We start from the raw sequence: 21,923 nt of genomic DNA, 5'->3' as shown, positions 1-21,923 counted from the left end.
CATGTAGGAGGTTCTTAACTGCAACATTATTTGGAAGGATAAAAGACCAGAAACAACCCAAATGCCTATCAATAGAAACTGACTTAAAAAAACTATGGTACATCCATGCAATGGAATACTATACAGTCATAAGAGAGAATGGGTAATATCTTAATTATACTACTATGAAAAAATCTCCAAGATCTATTAAGTAAAAAAAAAAAAAGCAAGATGAGGAAAAGTATTTACAGTGGCTTCTGTTTAAGAAGGATATAAATACATATTTCCTGATATTAAAAAATCATACATTTTTTAAAGAATAGTTACCTACAGAAAAGGGAAGAGCATTGGCTAGAGGACAAGGATAGACCCTAGACTTCTCTGAATATAACTCGTTTTGTAGATTTAATCTTAGGACCATGTAAATGTTTTATATAATTATAAGACAAAATTAAAGAAATAAACAAAGCAATCCCCAAGAATCAAAACTTCTCAGCATAACAACTCAAAAATTATTCCAAATAACCTTGCAATATAGTAATTTGACTATATATCTCTAAAGGGATGTAACCTAACAATAACGAAAATGAGGAAAAAAATATATGGTTTTTAGTAAACATATTGCTAGTAAAAATGTCAATATTATTAATATGAGACAGTTGTATAGTATTAGGAGATAAATAAAATGAGTGATTATTCCATTATTGTTAAAAACTAAGGCTTTCAGTATTGCTTAAAGAAAACATAAATGTAAGATGAAGTAAAAACTCTATAGGCTTTAAAGTTCTGAATTTGAATAGGAAAGTTGCATATGAACTTAGGGTGTATTCCATCTTTAAAAGTAATACATATATTCTAACTCTAGCATTGAGAAGCCTCAAAATAATGATGAGTGGCAATGAACACCACTAGCACTCAGATTATGGTTTCTAAAAATCCTTTCCCACTAAAAGGAACCAACTCTCCTTCAAGAATGGTTGATTCCCGGTTTGGGGCAGAAAATGTACAAGAGGAGTTAAAGCATTTTGTCAAACCATACAGCAAGGAAACTACCTGAATTTATTAGGATTATACCAAAGAATCTCAGGAGCCAAACTGAAAAGACTCCCGCTAGCCAAAACTGGGACAATTTGAGCATGCAGATAATAACTCCAATAGGTTAAATGTATCAAATGTTTATTCACATGTGATTTTTATTCATAATAAAACTTTAAAAAAACCCACGCAGCTCAAACTCCTTTGGAGGATGCTAAGGAGCCAACTGATTATTTTGAAAACTAAAAAAAGCAAAAAGCAAATATTTAACCAATTTTTCTGCATAACCTGTACTACAGGGTAACAAAATGGTTGATAAAGGAGCTTCTTTTTGCAGACATTCCAGGTAAAGGACAAAGAAGAAATAAAGGATTAAATTACCACAGTTTTGTAACCCCTCGTGAACTAACGGATCTGATACAGGGTCATCTAAGCCACTAACCAGAAATTATGTGCCTCCTGATGAAAGAACATGCCACCACCTATAAAATAGTCTTGCCAAAAATAACCATTTTTTTTAAGTAACCTGATTTTGAACACGTCTCTAGATCTAAACACTAATTTACAGGAAAATCAGAGCTCTGAGATGGGAAACTGTGGGATAAATGACCCCTTTTTTCAACCAAAAAGAAATACACCCTTGTTCTATCATAAAAACAACAAAGTTTTAGGAGGTAAAAAAAAAAAAAAAACAGGCATCACATCACTTCTACATGTTTGGGTACTTCTCTATGTTTTGATTCCATGTTTGAGTGCTGAAGTTATTGAGGCTGGGAACCAACATGAGAGAAAATAGCAAAGATTTCTATTTGCTAATAGTATTTCACTATGGTAATAGTAAGAGAGACATTCATTCATCAGTTATTGAAAGCATACTATGCACCAGGCACCAGGCTTACTAACATGGTGATACAAAGATGAAAGCCAGTCCCCTGCTCTCCCTAAGGGGGAAGATGGGCAAGGAACCCCATAGGTACATAGCAGGGGTTCCCACAGTGCTATGTGCAGATGACTGGAGATATGAGAGCTGATTTTTGGCAGTACAAAGATGATTACTTTGTATTTTAAACATTTGTTCACACCCTTTTTACTTAAGATAGGCATTTATTTTAATATGTGAAAAAATGCATAACTAGCACCTTCAAACTATGATTCCATGGATAATACTCTGTATGATAAAGCTAAAGGAGGTATTTAAGTTCAAAACAAAAACAGCAGTAGAAATGTTAGGTATATAGGGCAAAAAAAAAAATTGTGATGGTACTACTCAAATCACTGAAGTTTGGGAAATAAGGCAGATTAATGTGGGTAAACCCAAACAGATTCGATTTTACAAAGGTTGGAATTCTCAATATATGCTCCCTGGCCTGAAATAAGTTGCCATGAAAGAGGTATGTACTTCTAGGAGAGCATGGGGAAGGCAAGGGCTAACATGGCCTTGGGGATTCAAAACAGTTTCCAGAAAGAGACTTAAGAATGAGGAGTGCTGAAAAAAATGGTACATTTATTAGGATCCTTCATTCATAGAAGGGTGGAATCTTAGGTTTAGATGGAACCTTAGGAATCATCTGTTACATTGTTTGCAAATAATTTTTTATATACATTTTTTTACATATTTAAATTCAAATAGCCAACATATAGCACATCATTAGTTTTTGATGTAGTGTTCAACAATTCATTAGTTGCGTATTAACACCCGTGTTCATCATATCACGTGCCCTCCTTAATGCCCAGCTTCTGTATAGTGTGACATACATGAATTAGTTAGTTAATCCAAACCCTAGGTAGTGAGTTTAGGACTGAAGTGGCAGAAAGAGAGAGAGAGAGAGAAAGAGAGAGAGAGAGAGAAAGAGAGAAAGAGAGAAAGAAAAAGAAAGAAAAAGAAAAGAAAAAAGAATTGTTGGGGACCACAAAGAGCTTTTGTTTATATGGATTATATCTATTGACATTTACCATGTTGGAAATAAAAACTGAGAAACTTTAAAAAATACTTATTAATGCATTAAAATAATAAACCCATTATATTGTAACATAAGCAACATATTTATAAAAAGAAAAAAATTCAAGAAAAAAATATGTAGAATCTATAGATCAAAAGAGACTTAAAAGGTAAATTTTACCTCAAAAATAAAGTCATCATAAGAAAGAAAATTTAAAAACAAATCAACCAATAGCAATTAATGAACCTTATTTAGATTCAAGTTAAACACTGTAAAAATAATTATATGACAACTGGAGAAATATGATCACTGTCCAGACATCCAATATCAAATTATTTTTAAATGTTTAGATGAGATCATTTTGTGTAGTTATGTTCAAAATGGCTTTTTATATTTTTAGAGAGACATAATAAAACAGCACAATAATATGACAGGATTTGTTTCCAAAAAATTTGGTTGGGAGAAGTATAGATGACAACTATGTATTAATAATGAATGGGGAGTAAATCAGGTTCATTATTCTATTCTTTGTAGTTGTTTAAAAATTTTCATAATAAAAAGCTTTTTTTTTTTTAAGTTTAATGTAGATAACCTGATACCTGAAGTCTAGCAGACTTCACTTCCTTGTCACTTCCTATCAAATGACGAAGTATCTATACCACTTGCTTTGATAATCCAATAGGTGATGAAAAGCAGACATTTTGATTGACAATTTCCCTGTTGCTCAAACTACAGAATTGCATCTGGGGGAAAATTATCTTGAAGTTCTGGCTGGGAACTGACATATGTAAGTATTCTACCAACAGAAACTTGAACACTACTTCCTCTTGTCATTGTTCTGGGAGGATGAATGATCCAGAACCATGAGCAGCTCTTAGGCAATGGCCAAAAAGGAACATTCAGAGACCAAGACAGCCAAAGTAATCGCTTACTGCATTATATCCTTTTCTATTAAACTTATTACACATTCTCTTCCTATGAGGGAAAAAAATTATTTCTCATATTTTATTACTTTTCTCAATTAGTCATATCAAAAATTTTATCAAGAATAGCAATTGGAAGTCACTAGCACAGCCAAAGAGGAAGTTAAGCATTGTGGATAGGAATGGGGGCTTTCCCATCAGACTAGCAGAGTTTATATTTCCTCTAACATAATGTATCTACTACATGGTATCTACCTTAGAGGGTTGAGGAATTATAATTTGTATACTTAATAGGTATCTATCTTATAATTTGGGGGGATTAAATGAGTTAATACCTGTAAAGCTCTTAGAAAATGGTACCTGGTACATAGTATGCATTCAACCTCGATTTTTTTTTTTAATACATAAAACACCCAGATGACTGATTTAGAGTCCAAACACAGTTGACCCTTGAACAAGATGGGTTTGAACTTGTGGGTCCACTTATACGTGGATTTTTTTTTCAGTAAATACAGTAAAGTAGTAAATACAGTAAATTCAGTAAATACACTAAATGTATTTTCTCTTCCTTATGATTTTCTCAACATTTTCTTTTCTCTAGCTTATTTTAAGAATACAGTATATAATACATATACAAAATATGTGTTAATCAACAGTTTATGTTATTGGTAAGGCTTCCAGTCAACAGCAGGCTCTTAGTGGTTAAAATTTACACGTGGATTTTTGACTACATAGGAGATAAGTGCCCCAAACCTTCATGTTGTTTAAGGGTCAACTGTAATGGAATATTTTTGCATTCTAGGTTAGTGGTTCTCAACTGTGGGAGATTTTGACCCCTAGGGGACCTCTGGTGATGTCTGAAGGTGGTGTTTGTTTGTTTGTTTAAGACTTTATTTATTTGAGAGAGAGAGCATGAGCAGAGAGAGGAAGAAGCAGATTCCCCATGGAGCAAGGAGCCTGATGTGGAGCTCAATTCTAGGACCCTGAAATCATGACCTGAGCCTAAGGCAGACACTTAACTGACTGAGCCACCCAGGCGCCCCTGAAGTTATTTTTTGTTAGGATTGAGGAGAGAAGTGCTGTTGTCATCTTGGAAGTAGAGCCTAGGGATTCTAGTAAACATCCTACAATGCACAGGACAGCTCTTCTCCCCCCAATTATCCAGCACAAAATGTCAATAACACTAAAGTTGAGAAATCTCATTCTATGCCCATTTACCTTAGGAAAACAAATTCTGCAGGAGTTAAGTAAATGCTTTTTCATGTCAGTTTTACATTAATTGCTTTGATGATTTCTCTATCACTGGAAGCACAAATCAGGCATCTGTAACAGATCCATTTTACATAAACACTGGAACATATAGTAAATATCTTATCCATATTAGCATATTTTATTTTTAAAAACAGAATAAAAATATGGTGCAGAAGAGTGGTTAAGGAGATTAGTTCCACAGTCAATTTGGATTCAATTTAAACACACTGAATCCCAGCTCTGCTATTTACTAGCTGTGCAACCTTAGACTAGTTTTTAGCTGAGACTTGGGTCTCCACTTGTTAAACGGATGAAATAATAGTTTCTAACTTACAGAATTATTATGAGTATTAGATAAAATAATCCATACAAACCACTCAATACTATGTCTAGCAAGAAGTAAATGCTCAAAAAATATTATTATCAACATAGAACTTTAAATGCTGGTTAATAACAAATCTGTCTTTGGCTCATAAAAAATAATTTGTATATACTCAACACTACTGAATCACACACTTAGAAATGGTTAAGATTATACATTTTATATTTTGTGTTTTCTACCACAATTAAAAAAGAAATAATTTATATTGCCTCCATAGAAAGCACCATAGTATTGTGTAACGATGAGGAAAGTTGTATAATGGTATATAAGAAAATAGCACTTCCTTGCCAAATAAGAGTATGTCAATAAACACATACTGTCCTGCTATGGACTAGATTGTGCAACCACCACCCCCCATTCATATGTTGAAGCCCTAACCTGCAATGTGACTTCACTCAGAGATAGGTCCTGTGAGGAGGTGATAAAGGCTAAATGAGGTTATAACAGTGGGGCCCTAATCCAATAGGGTTGGTGCCCTTCTAAGAAGAGCTAGAGACACTAGAGTCTCTCCCTTTGCCATGTGAGGACACAGTAAGAAGATCTCCATCTGCAAGCCTGGAAGAGAGTCCTAACTAGGAACCAAATTAGCCAGCACCTTGATCTTGGGCTTCCCAGACTCCAGAACTGTAACAAATATATTTCTGTTGTTTAAGCCACCCAGTTTGTGGTGTTTTGTTGAAGCAGCCCAAGCAGATTAAGACAATTCCTAGTAAATATAGTTCATGGGAGAGAAACTTGAACAGAAAATCTGGATGACACTTGGTGTGGTTGGAAAGAACGTGGTAAGATTTTGAGGAAAGAAGAATGAGCAAAAAAGAAATTTGAGAGAGAAGCCAAGATAGGGCATATAAGCAGAGATTAAGGACAGATAAATACTGAAGGGAAAATATCAAATTGAAAGGGGGAAGTAATCAGATAAGAAAAGTGTTGTGAAGAAAGATGAAAAAGGAATGGTCTTTGGGAAAATAACTCCTCTCTCTGCCCAGATATTATACAGCATGGAAAATTTAGAGTTGTGGAGGAACTCTGACAAAGTTATCACAATAGCAAAAGACCAAAGTGGGAAAGTAGTTGGTATAAAGGAGGGAAAGGAGAAAGATAAATGCTATACTGGGTGGAGAAGCCACACTTTTTAATTATTGGAAATGCTTCCATTGTGGCTGGAAGCCTTCCAAATAGAAGATCACTTACTTATGATGCTCTGGGGGGTTCTTTACTATTGTTTCATTTTCTGTTTACTGATCATTACTATATCTTCATGTAAGTTTGAAAACCTACCATCTGGCTGAAGCCTGATTGTGAGCATTTACCAATTCAATTCAACCTCACACCATTCTTTCAACTTCCTTTGCAACCAGGTTAAAACACACACACACACACACACAGAAACACACACACACAGAGCTGTTTATGAATGGAATGACAAAGTTGTGTCTGTATGAGGAAACTGAAGCAGTACATTAAGGCAATTTTTTTGAAATTGAGAGAAATATTTTTCTAGTATGAATATAGCTATGTAGGTCAACATTTCCTCCTTCTCTGCTGGAACTCATCCCAAACCAAAAGAAAACAACAACAACAAGACCTGAAAACTCCATCTGCAAGTGTAAAAGAGACAGATGTAATCTGCAGCCTCCAAAATATGTCTAAGGGTTGCCCAAAACAAAGTCTCATAAAAACAAGTGAAGAAGCATGGAGAGTGGCAGAAGGTCCAGGCACAGCAGATCTCAGAAAATGCCAGCAAAAATACACTCCCTAGCGGAGAAGGACTTATATGGAAGAGTAATAGTACAGCCTTTGTTTGCAAAAAATGAGTACAGAAACTCAATCTGGAGTGGCAAGGCCCTAAGGCATATAGAAAGAAGGAATAAAACTGAATTCCCAAATATGGGAATTAGGATCACAAGAAATTTATGTCCCAGTAAAGTACAAAAGACACAGGTAACAAAAGAAGCGGGGGGAAACAGTGGGTAGAAGGTAAGAGGTAAATATCTTGATTGCTGAATCTGTAATGACAGAGAGTCAAAGGATATTATTTAGAGCTGACAAATCAGTAATAGAATGCAAGCACATGTAGCAGTACAAATAGAAACATGAGGAAGACTAGGGAGAAAAAGAGGGAAAGGAAGAGGGAGGGAGCTCATTTTATCCTTCTGATATCAAGAAACAGTAAAGCTTATCAACAGGTGCACTGAAAATGCTCAGGTGTGCTGCAATAGTGATCCCCTAGCTCAGCTGGGAGCTGCAGGCAGAGGAAGATCCCCCACCCCACCACAGAACAGTCCCACCTAGGGGTCTCATCCATTAACCCGAAGGTGGCACACACCACCATCTTCGAGGCGTACCATGATGTGAACTCGGTTGGGAAGCACTGAATTATGGAAATGAGGCTATTATATAAGGTTATAATCATCAGGGAAAAACCATAGTTTTTCTATATATTAAAAGAACTAATCACACATACACACAGCAAAGCAAATAGTGAACAATTCGATCTATATAAATAATGTAACAAAATAATATGACAGAAGTAACACCAAAAACCTCTATCACACCTATTAATGTAAATGAACTTCACTCACTTATTTAAAAAAATATCTTCAGATCGGATCACAAAACAAAAGCTAACTCCAGGCTCTGTCAGGAAGCATCCCTGAAACAAAGTGATTCAAGAAGTTTGAAAACAAAAGAACAGTACAGGTGTACAGACAAATGCAAACAAAGAACACAGGACTTGATCTCATCATCAGACAAGGTAGAAGTTAGGCTGCAAAGCATTAAACATGGCAAAAGGGCATGTTCACAATGGGTTCAATTCACAATGAAGAACAAATATATTTAATATCAAGGTAGTTATATCCATAAATATTCAGAAATATACTAGAAGAGTTTAATTCAAGTTTCTCAATTTAATGACATATTAAGATAAAAAATAACCCAATAAGAAAAAAACCCGAAGACTTAACATAATTAATAAGGTAGATATAAGTAATCTGTTTCAAACTCTGCACCTTGAAAGTCAACTATACCTTATTTTCAAGTATCCCTGGAATATCTTCATATATGTAAATACATTTTCAGCCACAAAGAAAACCTCAAAAATTTCCAAGTAAAAAATGTATAGAAAACATCCTCTGATCATTATGCAATAAACTAGAAATTTTTTCTAAATTGGAAAACAAAAAGTCATTTCCATCTGAAAATGTTTAAACTCTGTTAATCAGCTCTCAAGTAGAAAAAGAAATAACAAATACAAATGGGAGGATTTTTAGAAAACAATGATAATGAAAACATTTTATTTCTAAACCTACAGTAATCAGAACAAACAGAACTCTAAGGAGAACTGATAACCTTGTATACTTTAAAAAAGGGATGAAAAATAAATGGATTAAGAATCTGACTCAAGGGGCGCCTGGGTGGCTCAATCAGTTAAGTGTCTGCCTTTGGCTCAGGTCATGATCCCAGGGTCCTGGGATCGGGTCCCGCATCGGGCTCCCTTCCCAGCAAGGAAGTCTGCTTCTCTCTCTTCTTCTCCCTCTGCCCTTGCTTGTGTGCTCTCTCTTGCTCACTCGCTCTCTCAAATAAATAAAATTTAAAAAAAAAAAATCTGACTCAAATTATGAGAAAAAACAAAATAAACCAAAGGAAAAAAGAAGCAGTTAAAGAAAAGATTAATGAGTTTGGAATCAATAAAAAGAAATGCTAATAAAGTTTTTGCTAATTTTTAAAGGAAAAATGCTTTTTAAAATTAAATACATTGTGGGGCACCTGGGTGGCTCAGCCAGTTAAGTGTCCAACTCTTGATTTAGGCTCAGGTCATAATCTCAGGGTCGTGGGATTGGGCCCTGCATCAGCCCACGCTGAATGTGGAACCTGCTTAAGATTCTCTCTTTCTCCCCCTTTCCCTTTGCCCCTCTCACCCCCCCACCACCACGTACTCACTTGTACACTCTCTCAAAAAAAATTAATCAAAATAAAATAAAGTTAGAAATCTGATCTAATCAAGATAAAAATTATAGTTGCAAAAATAAGATATAAAATGGAAATAATAGCAAAACAAGGGAAATTAGTAGAAGAATCTTAAAGAATACTCAACCTTTTGAAAATGAATTTAAAAATCTGGCTGGATTAAATGGCTAATTTTTAGGAAAATGTAATTTACCAAAATGTACCCAATAACAAATAGAAAATCTGAAGTAACTGATTTCTATAAAAGAAAAAGTAAAAACTGTCAGAGCACTACCGACTCAACCCTCACCACAATGCACACACAGGAAAGCACCAGATCCATAAGCTTCCAGGGAATCTCAGCCAAACTCTAAAAAAGAAATCCATTCCAATACCAGTTTAAGTTATTTTAAATCATAGAAAAGTTCCAAATATTTTTTTATAATGTGAGTATAGAAATGTCAAACCTGTCAATGATTTCCCAAACACAAAATCAATGGTATATCAATCTCACTTATGAATATCAATGGCAAGAAATCTTCAGGGCAATCTTAATAGAACATTAAAAGAATAATAACTGGATACCTAATGAGTTTTATTTAAGAAATGCAAGGATAGTTCAACACAGGAAATCCACTAATAAAATTCATTATATTAATATAGTGGTAATGGATTTATAATTCATTATACTAATAGTTCTATAGAGAAAATCCATATTCAACAAAATTTAAATACTTTAAATTAAAAATTTCAAAATTAAAATGTATAGATAACATGGTAAAATACACCTATTTCAGCCTAAAAGCAAGTACCATGCTTAAAAGGAAAAAACACTAAAGCATTAATTTGCCATCTTTCTGCACAAATAATCACTTGGAAAGCTTTAGACAATACTGATACCTAGGTCCTGCCAGCCAGAGATTTTGATTAATCAGTCTGGGATGAGGCCTGAATGTTGAGATTTTTAAAAGCTCCCCAGTGATTCTAATGTGCAGTCAAGATTGAGAGTCACAGCACTAAAGTCATTCTCTTTATATTCAGAAACAGAGTCACAGGTGCCCTCTATTAGTACCATTATTTAATATTATACTCGAGGTAAAACTGTGCAGTTAACATTGTATTGGAGGTCAATATCGTTATATATGAGAGAATTAGAAAATTTGGAAAGAAGTTAAACATACTATTTTTAGATTATATGGGTTTTTTGGAGGAAAAAAAACAAAAATCTTATTTTAGATTAAAATATTACTGCAAACAAGAAAATTCTTTAAGACAGAAATAATATATGACCATCTATAACCTTTACAGAACACAACAGCCAGTCATAAGATATAATGAAAGAAAATGCTAATAGCAAGAAAAATGTAAATATCTAGCAATAGGCTTAAACAGAAAAGTGCAAGACCCATATGAAGAGAACTTGAAAACAAAGGACACAAAAAAGGACTTGAACAACTTGAAAGGCATGTTTTTTGACGGGAATGTTCAACATTGTAAAGATATTAATTCTCTCTAATGTCATTTATAAATTTATCTTATCTCAATAAATATACCAATTTTTTTTTTAACTAGGCCAGTTGATTCTAAAATTCATATGGAAAAGTAATTAAGATTAGCCAGGAAAATTCTGAACAAAAAGAGCAGTGGAAGGTGTGCTAACCTTATTAAAACATATAATAAGGCCTCAAGGATTAAAACCATATAGTGCATGCATAAGCAGACTAACCTATGGAACTGAAGAGAGACTCCAGAAAGAGACCCAAATATACACAGAAATTTACTATCAATAAAGGTGGCATTTCAGTGGAGCAAAAATGCATTATTCAATAAATGGTATTTGACTAACTGGAAAAAAATTAAGTTTTATTTATACCCCACATTGTATATTATGATAAATTCCAAATGTATCAAAGATTTAAATGTAAAAAAGAAATGCAGTCATAAAGGTACTAGAAGAAAATACAGGAGAATTTATTATCTTGGATTAAGGAGGACTTTCTAAGACTCAAAATCCAGAAGCCAAAAAGAGAGAGAGGGAGAGATAAAAATTTACTGCACAGAGTTGAACACTCTTGCATGCTTCTTAAATTTTTCTATTTGTTTAAGAAATTTCCTTATGCCAAATGTCCATTTTTCTACTGGAATATTCATTTTTCTCTAATTGACCAATAAAAACTTTCAAATATTAAAAAAAGATACTGCACAAAATAAAAAGAAATTTCTGCATTGAAAATCATAAAGCCAAAAGACAAAGGACAAATGGGAAAAATAGCAAAATATTTGTAATAGAGCTAAACTCTTAATACATGCACTCCTAGAAATCAGTGAGGAAAAGACCATTAACATAAAATGGGTAGGGGCGCCTGGGTGGCTCAGTCGTTAGCGTCTGCCTTCGGCTCAGGTCATGATCCCAGGGTCCTGGGATCGAGCCCCGCATCAGGCTCCCCACTCTGCGGGAGGCCTGCTTCTCCCTCTCCCACTCCCCCTGTTTGTGTTCCCTCTCTCGCTGTCTCTCTCTCTGTCAAATAAATAAATAAAATCTTTAAAAAAAAAAAATGGGTAAAGGATAAGGACAGTCAGACCCCAGAAAAGAGAGTCAAAGGACTTAACAATATGAAAAAAAGAAAGCTTATTTCTACTCATAATTAGAAATATACAAGTGAAAACTGTAAGAGAATTCTGACCTAGAGGAAATGAAATTTTATAAGAGGAAGATATAAAGATATACAGACTTGGAAAGATTCTAAAGGTAACTGTGTGTTAATTGTGAAAGTTTAAATATTCCTATTTCTGTAAATTTTTACTTTTGTACCTACTTGTTCTTCCTTTTTTTGCATAGAAGTTTCCCTCTAGGGTGATTCTGAACCAACCATGAAAAGAAAGAAGGATAAAAGAAGAGAGGAGAGTCTTAATATTTCTGTGTAACAGTTGGAAAATAAAGGAAAAGAAGGAAACATATGTGGATGGAATGCAGCAGTATGGTTCATGACTACGGAAAATATTATCAGTATGAAGGAAAGATGTTGTCTGGGGCTAAGTTGTCAGCAGTGAACCACAGAAGAAAGATATTGAGCTGGCCTTAGAGAGGGGACAGAAAAAGATAGGAAGCCCAAGGCCACGGTGCTGCCAGTGAGGGGCATTGGTAGTCTGGACAGTTTGGGACAGGAAAAATTAAAGTTGCTTCAGAGAGCAGACAGAATATTAGGTGTCACTGTACCCAAAACATAAGGGTCCAATCCTCAAAGGGTATCTCTATTGATGCTAATAACATTAAATTACTTAAAATATAGGTTATATTGCTTTACTAAAAGTTATCATGTGAATAAATATGTATTCTACATTAGAAAGAAAAGAGAAAAATCCCACCAGTCAAAACAAATCACAGTTAGATTTTAATTGCATTGCCTCACACCATGCTGACAGGGAAAAGGCAGAACATTCCTGTCAAATTATGCCAGGAACTGCCTGATTTCTGCCATAAAAGACAGATTATTTTTAAAATGTGCAATTCAATTATTCAAAGTTCAATATACCTACTATAGTGCTCAATAAATGTTGGTTGACAATCATGACATTCTGTGATTCAGGTTTGGAATTTAGAGCTATTTTAAAATAAACCTTCTAATGTATAAGATTTGTGTTTCATTGTGATCCTTTCCTTTTTTAATTTTAATTTAATCATGGTCTCTTGATTTTAAGCTGGGGTGATTTTGTAGTTTTTTTTCAAGCTCCATTAACAGCTTAGAATATTGCACTTTTATTTATCTGAAACATAATTTCCTATATATATCCTCAATTCAAAAGGTTGACAAAGTCTCCAAAGATACCACAGATCATCTAACCAGGATTTTAAATGAAAATAAAGGTGGTTTTAGCAGCATACAATAATTACAGATCTACATTTATCCTATAATATGTTAATGGGCAACTGATTAAGTTGCAGATGTCCTAGGAGTACTCAGTATTATTTATATATGCATCTGCATGAATTACAACTTCAGCTATTCCTCACTTCCAGCATAATGTTCCTCTATGTGTGGTTCTTATAAGTGAAGCACACTTGGCCATTTCATACTATATGTATCTTCTAGATTTATCTCTTCTCACTCTACAATTAGGTTGCAGTAAAATTGGTATTATATTTGCAGTGTCTAAATGATGCCACATACTTTAACTGAACCAGAGATAAATTACTCCGAGCCAGCTGAAAACAGAGTCTGGCAGAGGAAAAGGAAAGACAGGATTATCTTTGAAATTCCTCACATGCTATCTCTGACCTTTCCTACGTCAACATTTTGAAGGTACTTTTCTCTGATTCCTCCAAGATAAGTAGCTCCACGAAGAGAGGGCTGGTGATCTCAGGCAGATCAGAGTAATATAGAGAAACATTTGAAATATACTCAAAGGAAATCATATTTAAGCATTAATAATTTTCTGGGTTATATAATATTAAAATAGTTAGATGTAGTAAGTACCTACTTGTGATGTCCTCGGTATTTGAGTTATAAGTACCATCTCTACACTTGTGATATTAAGAAGCAGGTAATTGACATGGGGAAACAGAAGCAGATAATTTCCCCCAGTGTCACTGCTATAAAGGGTTGGCAAAGACAGAAATCCAGGTATTTCTTTCTCCGAGGTCTGGGGTGTTGCATTCAAACCATGTTGTAGGAACATGAAAGGCTAAAATATATTGAGATTGAATCCAAAATTTGGGGAAACGCTTTCATTTCTTTGAAACAGCTATGCTTTTAACTGCCATCACTCCTCTCAGGGCCACCATCAGGCTAATCTATTTCCCCTCTATCTCACTTATAAATGGTGGTCTTGTGAGAAAGCCAAGGGCATAAGACTGGCATATCTGCATTAAGTGAAGTCTCTATCTTTGGACAAAGTAGTTACCCCTCAGAGCCTCATTTGCAAAGTGTGGATAAAAGCAAAGTGACCAGGGAGATTAAATGGAATCACATTTCTGGACTGTAGTCCATCTTCAATAATGATTTCCAACTTTCCCTCATTTCTACAATAGTCATCTTGCTGGTTTCTTGGGCTCTAGCTTATCTTCTGCCTCTAGTCTCCACTTATCTTGCATCATCATGCAGTTAGGTTCTGGAATGGAAAGAGTCCCTGACCAGGAGTTGCTGGAGCGATACACTTACTGAATTTCATGACATGCTACTTCTCTATGCACCAGGTACAGAAACTCCTCTGCAGCAAATGAATTCACAAAGCTACCCAGGGCCACTTCCAGCAATCAAGAAACCAAGTGGACCAGGGATGAAGCGGGCTGAGGGCAGTGGCAGGAACTGGGGAGTGGTGATGCAGAAAGATGTAGCTTCCTCTATCATTCAGAACTGTCTAGGTTGTAAGAGGCAGAGAATCCAAGCCAACTGAAAGGCACAAACAAAACAGGAATTTATTGGTTCATTAACTAAAAGTCCATGTGTGGCTAGACAGGGGCTCAAAGGATATTTTTAGGACTTAGTTTCTCTCCCAGGTCAGTTCTCTTTTGGCACAGATCTCAGACCGCTTATTCCCCATTGGCTCAAAGTAGCCACAGCAGTTCTATCGATATCTCTTTCAGTGGAAAGAGTACACCTGTCTCTGCCTTATATTTTTATATGGAGAGTAAGACTCTGACTGGGTCATATGCCCATAACCAACAGCTGTGGCCAGGGAAATGGGATGCACTCATTAGTTTAGATCCAGATCATATGCTCAACCCTGCCACTTATTGAGGCCAGAGCAACATTATGTGTTGTTTATCTTGGTTCATGAATCACCTCGGCTCTGCTCTGCTCTAGGGATAGAGCCCCATTTGGGACAGAGGCAGGGATTTCTACCAAAAATCAGAGATGCTAGGTGTTGCCCACAATGCTATCCACAGGTTAAAGGCTAGAGAGGACTCCGTGGTACCTGGCCAGCTTCTTCATTAAGGAGACCATACACTTACATGCAGAATAGTACAGGCAGAACTGACCTGAGGTGGAAAAGGACTTCTGTATTTAAGGACCTGAGAGAAGGCCAGCAGGCCAGGGCAGGGTTAGAGACTGGGAAATGGCTTGAAATAATGTTGGGAAGATAAGAGGAGCAAGATTATGAAAAGCCTTGTAGGTTATTAAAGAGTTTTGCTTTTAAGTACAATAGGAAGTCACTGGAGAGTAAAAACGTTAATCCAGGGGTATGTTTTTTAAAAGTCATTCTGGTAGCTTTATAAAATTAGAGCAGGAAGGAGATATTTATTTTTCTCAAAATTATGTCTATTAAACTATTTAATTGCAGCTTTCCTGATGTATGACTCTAGGCACGTTACTTTTCTTAGGGCAAGAAAAAATACTTTGTTCTTAAAGTCCTATTCATATTCGTTTCTAAAATACATATTCTTATTATAAGAAACATGGAAATACCTGACTACATCAATATATAATGTCCATGAATTATTTTCAATTATATTTAAGTCCAGCAAACATATAATTATTCTAAAAAAAAAGCAAATTAAACCTGAAGCAAAAGTCCTTCTTATGACATTATCCCTATCCTTCTAACATCCATACCCAGAGAAGGCACCCTGCCCACCTGAATGGAGGTCACTTGGTGAAAAATGCAAGGGGATGTGCTTTCCTAAGTCAGCTTAGGTGCTCCTGGTCCCCAAAGCCTATGAGGGCCTTCTGCAGGGCCATTAGCAGGGACACTGTAACAAGCAAATCTGTATAGCCTAGACACTGAGAGACCTCAGAGAAGAAAGAAGAGCTCTTTCTCACCAACTATTTCAGGTTGGTGGAGCCTCAGGCTAGTGAAAATGAGCCAACACTAATGGTTTTGCTAATCAGAAACAGTGACCAAGATAAGATCTTAATTTTCTATTCCCTAGACCTTGCAGTACTGTATCATATATTCATGAACTAATAATTTCACAGAACTATAGAACCATGTAAAATGGGCTAAAAATGACCCCTCTTTTACCTAATAAAGAAGGAAAGGCCCAAAGATGAGTAGATCCTTGATCAGAATCACACAGGAAGCTGAATCACTGAATCAAAAATATTTTTTAATTTAAATTATATACTCCAGTCTCTTGGGATAAGAAAACTGTGTTTATATATTTGCATGATGCTTTCACAGTCATAATTCCATGTATCATTATAATTTTAGAATGATATAGCAATCCAGAATCACTTTAAGCTAATTTCTCAACTTGGGATTTCCTGGACCATGTAGGAAGTATAAAGTTGAATCCCAAACATCTCAAAACTTGGTGCCTTAAAACAATAGTTATTTGTTTGCTGGTAGTTATGAATGCTTAGGGGAGACTTTTTCCCACCTAAAGCCTACATCAAAATTAACAAGTTTCCTGGTTGTCTCCCTGGATATGGAAAGATTTCTCTTTTCTAGCCTTCCCTTTGACCACAGAGATGGCATTTTGAGGGCCCCACTCTTTGCAAGCTTCTCAGCTGTTACTCCTCACCCTACATAAAACCAAAGAGTTGTTTCCATAGAGCCCAGCTACTCCTCTGGTTTCTATTTTCTTCCTGATTTTTGATCTATGCAATTTTCTTTTACCTTATTTTTCCTTCCCTTATTTTACCTAATTTCTTTTACTTATTTTAATTTCAAGTGTACATTTGAAAGGCTGTCTATTGGGGCGCCTGGGTGGCTCAGTCGGTTAAGCATCCAACTCTCGATTTTGGCTCAGGTCATGATCAGTCATGGGATGAGCCCTGAGTCAAGCCTTCGATGGGCTCCCCGCATCTGCTCAAAAATCTCTCTCTCCTTCTCCCCCCACTTCCCCCACCACATACACGCTTGCTCATACTCTCTCAAATAAATAAATCTTTAAAAATAAATATATAATGAAAGGCTGTCTATATTTAAATAAGTTTAGGTACTTTGTATTGAGAAGATTTATCAGAATTTCAAGTCTGCTCACAAACAGTATCTATTTTCACTTTCCCTATTTTAATAAAGCAATTGTCACTGGAATCTACTGGATGTATGTAATTGACTGGGTCTTTCCTTTGGAAGGAAAAGCAGACACAAAAAAATAATGACTGAGTTCCCTGTGTTCACCTGAATTTAGAAATGCTTAGGAGGCTGAGCAAGAATCCTGAAGACTTTTGAAGAATCCCTGAGGATGTGGAATTGGCCATTTTAAAGATCACAGGAGAAATGGTCTCCTACTGGGAGAGTATCTAAGAAACAAAACTCCACAAGTCTTACTGAGTGGAGTATGCTTTGCCCCTCCACCCACCTCACAGAAATGGGCCCGAATCAGAAATCTATTGCTCTATAACTTAAACACCCCAAAAACTAGTGGCTGAAAACAAGAATTACTTTTTACTCACATTTCTGTGGGTCACAATATTGGCTCAGTGGGGCAGTTTTGCCGGTTTCATCTGGAGTCACTCAGGTGACTATCGTCAAGCAACAGACTCAGTCTGTCTGGTCTAAGATGACCTCACTCGTAACAATGGTGGAGGGTGCTGGGCCTGTGTCTCCAATCTACTAGCCCTAGTTCTTCACATGCGGGTGAGCTCCAAAATCAGCAAGAGAGAGGGGCAAGTGCCACCAAGGAGTGCTTTCCAAGCCTCTGCTTGCCTCACATTTGCTAATGTCCTATGGGCCAAAGCAAGTCACATGACCAAATAGAGTCAGTGTGGGAGGGGACTTCACAGAAGTTCAAATACAGGCAGGTGCAGTCCCCTTGGGGGCGTTACTGAACCAATCTAGATACCTCAAGGTCCAAGAGCTGAGCAAGGCCTAATTAACAGCTTTGCTTTATACAAGGAGCAAGAGCTTGGTGAAATCCTGGCTTCACCTGTATGTGATCTTAGATAAAGGGCAAGTCTACCCTCTCAAGGCTTCAGTTTCATCACAGAGAGTAAGTGTTTCACAGGATTGTTGTAAAGTTTAAATAACGTAGGTTTCTGCCTCAACGTGCTTTAGTTGATCCCATCCAAAAAATTATTTTTTGTATTGACCCTGCCTCTGCCTCAGGATTTCACCTTGTTACATTCTTTTTCCTCTGCTGCCTTGAACATTTTCATTAAAGGGACATTCTGCTTTAAAAATCATATATGCCCTTTGTAAAATATAAATGAAAAGCAATATCGAATCCTATAGACCTTGAAAGAGTGGCTCATCTTCCACTGTTGGGCCCTCCCTTTTCATTCTGCTCTCTCCTCCTCAGTGAGGGTCCAGACTTCGTGTCAACTGCAACACACTGATGAGACTCAAATCTGCACATCCATTCCTGTCCTCTCCCATTCAGACTCATTGCCCACTGCCTGATATTCAGCTCTGCTTGGATGTCTTAGAGCAGCGGTTCTCAATTTGTAGCATTTATCAGAATCACCTGGAGGGCATGTTAAAACCCTGATTGCTAGGCCCCACCCCAGAGTTATCATCAGGTAGATTTGGGGTGGGGTCTGAGAATTTGAATTTTTACTAAATTCCCAGGTGATGCTGATCCTGCTGGTCTGAAGACCACACAGTGGAACCACTGGCCTAGAGGCACTTCAGTTCAACTTGTGCAAAAAACAATCACTCCTCTTCTGAATTTCATATAATGGGCAATGGCATTGATCCAGCTGACCAAACTAGAAACCAACTGGAATTAAGGATGCTAAGCTGTCAAAGTATGACTTCAGTCCTTATCAATTTCATTATCTATTAAACAGAGCCACCTGGTGATAATCTTAAATACCTTTGCCTTAAAGTACTTTGCCTCCTCATCTCCCATGATTGATGCAGAAGATTATGTAATTTTGTCATTTACCTGGCCTATTGATAAAGTAAAGGAAACAAGTTTTGCCCCTGGAATCAAGGTGTTTAATAAAGTCTGTGGGTGAAGTATCATAATATGCCAAGGAAAAGACAGGAGGACTCTTCCAAGTTTAAAGGTGAAGGTTGCACCAGGGAACAAATTTCTCCCATCATTCTTTATAATTGTACTCCACCTTCTACCATATTGCAAGGGTGGTTACAGTGTTGACAGGGGGCTAACCCTTGAACAAAGCTGATCCAGACTTACCTTTGCAAAACTAGGCTGGAGGCATCCATGCCTTAGTGCCCATGGTGTCTAACCAAGAAAAGTATAAAAATCTCCCAAATTTTAGAAGCCAGATTTTTCTACAAGTTTTCCAACTTGTAGAAAAGGGAGTCCTGGGTCTCTCTCAACTGGGATATTTTACTAGTTTCTCCTAACTACTTTCCCTGTCTCTACTTTGCCCCCACCTCGGTGACAAAAGGTCACTCCCTTTAGCATTTATAAGGCTAGTCCTTGCCTACAGGAAAGGACAGCCAACAGTTTGTTGTTGAAGAGAAGTTGGAGTCAGGGTATAGAGACCCATTAATGCCAGTCAAAGAATTCTGGCTTTTATCCTGCAGGCAATAGGAAGCCATAGAAGGTTTAGCAAAGGAATGACATGTAGGATTTGTTGTTACTGTTTTCACTTTGATATTAGCATAAAAGGTATTCCTGGGGTGCAAAGATGGGGCAGGGCAGTAGCAGACCAGAGACAGGGAAGCTAGTTAGGAAGTTGTCTTGATAGTGAAACTAAGAGATGATAAAGAGGAACTGAGTAGTATCTACTTTTCAAGAAATGTTTGTTTTGGTGGTGGTGGTGCTGGTTGAATATATGATCCAAGTTAGGAATTTTGAAACTATGTAAGTCCCAGCTGGTGTTATTGTTGGGGTGATGAAGATATAATAGCCTGGGTCTTCTCTGGCCTCTTGACTGAGATGAGATCATCCAGGGTTGCTAACTGTATTAGCATTTCATAAGCTGTTGGGGGAACTTGGGCCATGAGCTGAGGCTGAGCTTCCTAAGTCCCCCAACATCCAGGATTAAATCAAATGCATCACAGTGATCAGCATGGCCTTGGGCTTGTCACACTTAACAGTATTTCCTACCTCTCTGTCCTGAGAATTAGATCTTCCCCATGGAGGTAATCATATGCATTTAGCATTGGTATGATAAATTCTTTCTTATTTGGTTTTTAAAATTAAGAGAACTGAGCAAGGCAGCAATTCCAGATTGTGTGAGGAAATGTGATAATGATTGGCCTTGTGGGCTCCAGCTCATTTTCTCCCATCCCTGACTCCCATTCCACCTTGTTACCAGTGAGGTTCTGGGCATCTGCAATCAGTACAGCTGGGCAGAAGAAGCTGAAGTTAAAAGTCCCATAGGGCAATTTTTTTTGTTGTTTTGTTTTCCAGCACTTAAACTCTCAAGACAATTTTATAATATAAAATAAATTAGATTTAAAATACTAGCCCTAAAGCAATTGCAAAGCACAAAATGTAAAAGAGAAAAAACCAGCAGAGCCCACAGAGGTCTCACCTACAGCACATGCCTATTAAATATTAGACAATCTAAATCAAGGATCATAAATTCATAATAAATAATCAGGACTATAACAAATAAATCTCATAGTCCCATGTGGTTCATTCTTTGTACTACATAAACTGTTTGAAATTTTATTAGGTATCTCAAAAAACCAGGTGTCAAAGGAAAATGTGCAATTTATTTGGAGTAGAAAATCTTGAAACTTCTCTCTCCAGGACTACTCTTTCAGTGTCCTCCACATAGAACACAGCCTGCCCTCAAATATTTCTCCTTCCCCTTTCCAACATCTAACCCTCAAACATGCTAGCTACTATCATGTGCCCAGTCTCTCTGCTCCCCCCACCTTTCTCTCTCCTCTCTCTCCCTTTCTAATTACCATTTCTTTCAGCTTATTATGCATTTCCTCTAGCTTTTCTGGTTTCTTTCATTTAGAAGGTTCTCCTGCTTTATTTTTTACCTGGATTCTGTACAACAAAGAAGAAAATTCTTCTCAGAAGAAAAAAAGGCAGAAGGGGAGATTGCAAGAACTGAAACAGTGATCATGTTTGTCCCTGTTATACATTAATATTTTATTCCTGGTATAGGAGAAACCAAGAATAATATGAAATATATTACTAACTGACTACATCAGAATTAAGCAGTGGTTAGAACAAAAAGAAAAAGTTGTGTCCAGATTCTGATTCTGCCATTTACTCCTTGCCTAGGCTTCAGTATCTACATATGCAAAACAGCAATAGGTGCCTTAGGATTGAATTGGATAATTCATGTAAAACATTCAATAAAGTTCCTAGAAACTTCTATTATAATTACTAAATAATGAAAATTATGAATATTTTATTATAATTATTCATACAAAAATTATGAATATTTTATGATTATTCATTCTTATCTTAGGGGAAAATAGTCCATGGGGAACAGGAATCCAGCCCAGAACAATCCTTCCTGTTGGCACAAGACATTTAACCATCCAGAAAACAAGTTATTTTCCATCCTCAATGCTAGAGAAGTAAATGCCATTTTTCCCATTGTCATAAAGTATTCCTGCCTTCTCTTATGGTCGCATGCTCAGTACAGTTCCTTGCAACTCAATACACATCAATGGATTGACTAAAGGACA

This window comes from Mirounga leonina, unplaced genomic scaffold (assembly GCF_011800145.1).
Source record: "Mirounga leonina isolate KUSES-001 unplaced genomic scaffold, KU_Mleo_1.0 Mir_115, whole genome shotgun sequence".
In the NCBI taxonomy this organism is placed as follows: Eukaryota; Metazoa; Chordata; class Mammalia; order Carnivora; family Phocidae; genus Mirounga; species Mirounga leonina.
This window is presented reverse-complemented; position numbering follows the sequence as displayed.